Here is a 7,760-nt window from a genome sequence, read left to right as displayed (position 1 = left end):
GTTTCTGAGACTTCTAGGATTGTGATTTTTTTAATTCATTATTTGTTATATAAGCATTTATTGAAAATAAGCACTGTGCTTCTTTTGGAAATACAATGGCTATCAAATCATAAAGCATAAAATGTAGAGGATTAAGCAGAAAAAATGCATTTAATGGAAGAAGCAAACATTGTTACCATCCCATATGGGAGAGAAACCACATCTAGGGAGGTGATCAGGAACCTCCCTACAGGGAAATAAGAAGTAGAACAAGTTTAGGTATTGATCAGGAATGTTGAAGGACGGGAGAGAAAAATGGCTTTACCTTCTCTCTCTTTCAAGAAGAAAGAGCTAGTAAATGCCTATGATAAAGAGAAAATATCAGATAAACTGAAACAGTATGACAAATATAAACAGCATAACTGAAGTAATAAGTGTAAAGTGAAAAATAATCCATTTAACCTAAAATCATAAACTGAGCAAACGGTACGGAGGCATTTTGATTCTATCATAAAAGCAGTGTGATATCATTGGTAGAACAGATACGGTCAGGCTTGTATGAGTCATACCTCTCAGTTAACAGTGTGGAAAAAGGATTAGAAATATTAAGAGTGGAATATCTGCTGTGAAAAATAGAGAAAGCATAAAAGCGTATCTTTTATAAGCTCCCCCATATGTATGTATGTGCATTTGTGTATATGTATCATATATATATTTCTTATTGTAGTCTACTTATGCTTATTGTAATCTATAGAAAAATGATACCAAATATACAGCCTCTTCAAATTGTGCAGCACAATTGTTTCGTTAGTAAGTTCTACTTTGTTTTTTTCAAAGCATGCAGTTTTGGGATTTAAACACCCAGGAAAGTCATCTTGCCAATTAAACTTGATTTTGTCCTAAATTCATGGTTATGATTAATCCATTAGCTATCACTCATACCAAGCAGCAGTCAATGGATAGAAAGCAGAAAATTATGTCAAATACATTAATTTTTACATTCCATGAAGTTTTTTAATGCTACAGTTACTTTCTCAAAAACACTTTGACATTTTGACAAATATGTGGAATGATCTCTATTCCTCTTGCAAACAAAATGCATTTTACTCCAATAATTGATCATTTCACTCTAAATTATGATCAGTTCTGGTTGAATAAATGCAGTTATTTGACATCTGCCAACACTTATTTTTCTTCCAGTTTTATCTTTACCTCTTCTAGTCCAGCTATGGAATCTTTAGTCTTTGTAAAAATAATGCCTCATAATTAAAATAAGTTTAGTTGCCATATATAGTTTGCTATATATTCTTTTAATGGTCTCTAAATGCATTGTCCCTTTTAGGCAATTCATTTCTAGAAACTTGATATTAACAACATATTTCAAATATATATACTTACTAAGATACTTTGTAGAATTCATATATTTACATACACTTGTTAAGTAGTGAAGCCTCACCAATATTTGTATTGTACACTTATACTATGTATATTAGACTAAGGCTGTGCATTTTCATAATTTTGATTAACTGGATATTATTGTTTAAAAGAGTTTTATGCAGCACACATGTTTTTTATTTAGAAATAATGCTTTCCAATATTTTAAATAATGCTTAATATTTTAATAATCCAATATTGGATTAAAATAATAATCCAATATTTTTAATAATCCAATATTTTAAATAATGCTTTCCAATATTTTAAATAATGCTTTCCAATATTTTAAAACCAATATTTTATTGGAAGTAACTAAAATGAACAAGTTGTACAATATAATTAAGGTTCTTCTTCTGTATGTTTTTAGTTTTACTGTCTCTCATCTATATCAGAAATATGGGAGCCTTACACATTCTTTTTTTCATTTACATAACTGAATAGCTTATTAAGTGTTCTTGTTTTCACATTTTGTCTCATTCTTTCCTATTGTATCTGGGTTGCTTATCTACCTAGTGCCATCCTTGACTTTTTAAATTCATCTCTTTTATACTATGGCAGATTTTGAAAATAATATATTCTTGTTAACACATATCCACAGTTTGTGAAACATATAAAAGTTAAGCTCTCTTTCAAAAAGTTTTTTTTGTACAAAAGTATGAGACGCTGCAGTCCCACTGTACTTTCATACTCATTTGGATATTTTTATATCCAAGGCCTTTCATGAGCTCTTATATATAGAACTTACCAGTACCACAAAGTCATTTATATCAACTTTTCCAGGCAATTTTTAAACAATTCGTTTTATAAAGAAAAGATTGAAACTCCAGGAATGGAAAGGAGTGTAGACTGAGGGAATGGTTGCAGGGTGGCTGTGGTGGAATAGTTTTGGAACATCGTTAGAGTGGAAATTCTGTGTTGCAAATGCAAAATTACAGCCTGATACGTAGCATATAAGATCTTTAATCGAATGGATACTTTTAATAAATGTGAATTTTCCCTTAAAGAGTGCAGTATATTTCCTACATACAGCCTTATCAGGTAATCATTGTGTGAATAGAAGTGAAAACATACAAACTAGATGAAGTTGAAGACTACCGTTCAAGTATTTACTAAGACAGGACTTTGCTTCTTGCAACTATCCAAACTGCTTGGCTTTTATTAGTTTAAACAAGTAAATGTTATGAACCGTTTTTATCATAAAGTTGGGCAAGCAGAGCACTTTTCTCCGCCTCTCTGCCATCAGTCTACTATTTAAAATCTACAAATACAGAGAAGCAAGTCAATGGGAAGGCACCCAACTGTTCCATTAAAATCCTCTGTTTGTCTCTTAAAATTTGAACTAATATTTAGTATTGAGAACACATAGACTATATAAAATAATCAAGATGTTCACACATTATTTGTATTGAACTATAAAGTTTCTCAATAGTTCACTTCTACAAAAATGATCAGGGAACTGTTTTTGCATTTTCAGTCTTTGTTAGTGACTTGTTCTCTTGGAAAGCTCTTAAGCTTTTAATAATATAATTGTCACTTTATTAAGTTGATTTCCTGGAATAAGCCACCTAGCTTTAGCAACTACATTTGTATTTTCTAGGTACTAACTCTCAATATTTACAGTTGATTTTATATGTAAGATATTACATTTTGGAAAGAAACGAATGTGATCTCTTTAGCCAGTATAATGACTGTAGTGTCATCTTACATGACTCACATACCTAGCTTTGGATTTACTTTCCAGATCAATTCCAAATCCAAGATTTGACTGGATTTTCCAAAATAATAAACCCATCTTTTGGTGCATAGGTCTCCAAAGAATTTTTCTGTGCATTTTGATGTGCTTTGTGTCAATGGAGTTTTAGAACATATACCAGTATACATACTTTATCATCTCCGAAGGTGACTAAGCAAAGACTGAGTCTGATATCAAACATGTGAAAATAATTGAATTTGATTATAAAACAAAGGAAAAGAATTTAAAAGGTGACTCTAGTGAGTAGGGCAACATAACTTGGCAATCATCTTTATTTAATTCATAAAGTGATATTTGCATGTCTACTTATGTGTATCTATTACTCCAAAGCTGTGTTGTTCAATTTAGTAGTCGCTAGGTGTATGTTGATATTGAGCACATGAAACGTCACCAGTTCGATGGAAAAATGGAATTTCCAATTTATATTATTTGAATTGACTATTTAAATTTGAAAACAAGCTGTGTAAAATAAGTTTTTGATTACACACAAGTTTATTGGTTTGGTATAGGTACATTTCACTTTGATCACTGCATTCTACCAGATTTTATAGTTGTAGTTCATGTGGCAGATGCATAAGTAGTTTCTGCTATTACACATACATTTTCTTCTAGAAAATGTCATTGTATCGTTTCAGTTTAAATGAATATTTTCAACACAATGATTTAATGTTGTAATGCACTTATTTGAACATTTCACATAGCGAATTAGAGTGATACTATGTAAACTCTCAGATTTTGATAATGTAATTGTAAGTACTAATTATTTTAAAGTGTTTTTTATACTTATTTTCCTTCAAATTAAATTATTTTTCTCATTGAAGTAAAAATGTATGGTCATATTTATAAATTTAAAACAAACTACTTCTCCTATGGAATTGAGTGGAGATACAGAAGCTAGTACAGATTGAGCATCCTTAATCAAAAAATGTGAAATTTGAAATTCTCCAAAATCTGAAGTTTTTGAGTGCCAATATAACACCACAAGTGGAAAATTCCACATCAGACACGTTATCTTTTCACTGTATTAATGACATGTCATATTTCTTACTGTTAAGTACTTATGTCTGAATATGCATAAGAAAATTATTGCTTATCCATAGCATAAAAATTCTGTCAGGAATGACGGAGTTGTCAAATAAGCACAGGTGATCCAGATTGGTAGCTGAGATAGACACTTTTGCTTTCTGATGTTTTAATGTAGGCAACTTTGTTTCATGCACAAAATTATTTTTAATTTATTTTTAAATACTGTTTAAATAAAAGTACACCCAGGCTCTGTGTGTAAGGTTTTAAGTGAAGTGGTGGTTAAATAAATTATTATACCTGAAACAAGTTGTTATTTCAGGTATGGAAAACTTTTCAAACTTTTCAAAAAGTTATCAGGAATATTTTACAAAGCAAAAGATCTCAATAAGTTATCAAACAATTGTCTACAGTATACAAGATCTTTCTACTAATATAAAAGATCAATTGATTCAAATATTGAAATAATGTAAGTATTTTTCTTTAGCCTACAATAAACAGGAAATAAAAAGCACTCTTCAGTTAATACATTGGTTATGTTTTATCTCCATTTTTGCAAGGAAATGCTGTCAATTTGTGGCTTTAATTATTCAACTTTTGTCATAAATTATATTCAACTTTTGTCGTAAATTAAAATTTTCAACTTTTGTCATAAATTATATGTCATTAACATATGTCAAAGAAGAGAATCTGCTAAACATAAGGATGTTATTTTCTATCACAATGGGTGGTGCCTCAGTTTCAACTAGACAAAATTTTGGATTAATTAGAATGCTAAAACAGACTCTTCACATTTGGATTAATTAGAATGCTAAAACAGACTCTTCACATTTTGTTCTACTGTTAGAAACACATTGAAAATATCTGTACGTTTTCTGAAGCAAACTTAATGAAAAGTTTTATTGATGTTTAGTTGTTAAAACCATTTAATATGTGCATGCAAATTTGTAAATCATCACCAGGTTTTGCAAATCTTGAAAGAAAAAGAAGGTAGTCAACTAACATTTTTTGGGTTCTTTTTCAGACAGAGTTTCACTCTGTCACCCAGGTTGGAGTGCAGTGGGGTGATCTCAACTCACTGCAAACTCTGCCTCCCAGTTTAAGCGATTCTCTTGCCTCAGCCACGATAGTAGTTAGGATTACAGGCATGCGCCACCATGCCCGGCTAATTTTTGTATTTGCATTTGTAGATATGGGGTTTCGCCATATTGGCCAGGCTGGCCTCGAACTCCTGGCCTCAAGTGATCCGTCCTTCTCGGCCTCTCAAAGTGCTGGGATTACATGCTTGAGCCACCGTACTCAGCCAATTAACTTAATGATATTGTGTTCTCTACCAATGATTGTTGTTTGAATGGCAAAAAAGAGTTTCACACAGATTTTCTGTACTGTAAATTCCAATTAAATACTTTCTTGAAACAAGAGAAATGCATGCCAATATTCGATAGTTAAGACCCCCCTGAAATTCAAGTGATTTATGCTTTCTCACCAATGTCACAATATATATTAACTAATATGAAACTAAATTTAGTACATTTCTGTACCGAAATATATGCAGAAATTGAAATTTTTCATAATACAAATCTATGATGATAACATTTCTCTAACAGGATAAATATGCAGAAGGTGTTTATTGTAATTGACAGCGTCATGTAAATTGGCTGCAAAGCTACTCTTTTTCTGAGAAAATTTTGAGGAATGCTTTGCTGATATTAATAAACGGAGTTTATTTTAATTTATCAAATGCCTATTTAAATTTAATGCTAATACTACTGAGTTGACACAGTTAGTAGATTGATTTAATTTGGGAAGTGGTATTTTTGGAACTGTTACACTTTTGCTTCTAAGTTAAATTTCCTCCTTCCAGGCGCAGGCTATGGCTATGACTTCCCTCGTGTCTGCGCTGGCTGCTCAACTGCTCTGTCCCCCGCAGAGCTGTCGCCTGCGCTCTCGCACCTTCCACCGTGCAGCACTTTGGAATCACCAGTGAGACAATTGTGAAACCAGCTTCAATTTCTGAGGAAGAATTGTTGAATTTAATAAATAAACTGAGTAATGTTGATAATTAGATGGCCACCTTGTTCAGCTGCCTCTTGCAGGGCACACTGATGAGAGAAAGATCTGCAGTGCTTTTTCTCCAGACAAGGATGTTGATGACTTTCCTGTAATGAATGTAGGACGAAAGTGTTTGGACCAGTATTCCATGTTACTGGCTACCCGATGGGATGTGCGGGAAACAATTAAGCAAACTGACATTCCAATCCTAGAGAAGACTGTGGTTGTGACTGGAAGGTCAAAAATTGTTAGACTGCCCATTGTAATGTCACTGCACATAGATGGGGTGCATGAACGTCCCAGAGATGATGCCACTGTTATACTATCTCTTTGATACTCTCCCAAACAGCAGTTGAAGAAACATAAAATTTTTGCAGATAGTGTAACATCCGCTGCAGGCATTCCAAGCCTGTTCACAATAGATATAATCAAGGAAAGAGCAGCAGTTATTGATGTGGGAATAACCAGAGTTCAAGATCACGTAACTGCTAACCCCAAATTGGTTGGAGATGCGACTTTTGAAGAAGTCAGATAAAAAGCCTGTTACATCATGCCACCTCCTGGAGGTGTTGGCCCCATGACGGTGGCGATGCTAATGAAGAATATCATTATTGCTGCAACAAAGTGCCGAGGCTTGAAGAACAGGAAGTGCTCACGTCTAAAGAGCTTGGAGTAGCCACTAATGAACTGTTACGTCTTCTATGTCAAGAACAGCACTGCAAGCCAGCTCAAGAAGCAAAGCAGGCCAATAGAAAGACAATATATTTTATTTATTCTACTGAAATGGTTTAAAATTATGTTTTGTATTTATTGAAAGCTTAAATTGGACTGTTTTTGTGCACATAGCTCTGCAGTACCTCACCAGGGGTCACTCCAGTATGCAGGGGCGTGTATCTAGCCAAGAGCAGCCATTAACCCAGTGATGAGCTTAGGAGACATTTGTCATATTGAGATGGATACTTAACTCTGTCAAACCACCTCAGTTAAATATTTGCCTTCACTAGGACTGCATTTCCCAAATCCTATTCCAATAAGAGTTGATACACATTTTTGGTACAAAAACTTCTGGGTTCAACTGATCGAACTAAAGGAAAAGTGTTGCTAGACAAAATTAGGGAAGAGGTGAAAAAGGAAAAAATGGTAGTAATTGAGTAGAAAAAAATTCCTCTAACTTATATGTGCATTGATTGGTAACCAGATTTATCTAAGTAGAACTGGATTGGCTAGGAAAAAAGAAAAAGTACCTATTAATCGTTTTCCTAAGCTGTCTTTTTGAGGCTTAGTCATTGGGAAAATGCTTAGGATTGTTCCTTGATATTGGTCCTCATTTTATGTATGCTACCCTTCAGTAAGTTCTCCCTATTTTAGATTTCTAGGATTGAAAGGCTTATTTGATATATTAGTCTTGTGTATTGTCATTTTTGGCTTTGCTATATACTTTAACTTCATTGTTAAAGTTTTGTACTGTTAGGGAATATCTGTATAGTTTATTTAATATATCTTAAAACCTATTTTTGAA

The 7,760-nt window shown here is 32.9% G+C and overlaps 1 pseudogene; it reads left to right on the top strand.

Moving 5' to 3' along the window:
- The first annotated feature begins 294 nt into the window (after positions 1-294).
- Positions 295-7,033, top strand: LOC105531577 (annotated as a pseudogene).
- Positions 7,034-7,760: the final 727 nt, after the last annotated feature.

This window comes from Mandrillus leucophaeus, unplaced genomic scaffold, assembly GCF_000951045.1.
Source record: "Mandrillus leucophaeus isolate KB7577 unplaced genomic scaffold, Mleu.le_1.0 Scaffold896, whole genome shotgun sequence".
In the NCBI taxonomy this organism is placed as follows: domain Eukaryota; kingdom Metazoa; phylum Chordata; class Mammalia; order Primates; family Cercopithecidae; genus Mandrillus; species Mandrillus leucophaeus.
The sequence above is the reverse complement of the archived record's forward strand: the minus strand, read 5'-3'. Positions and strand labels throughout refer to the sequence as shown.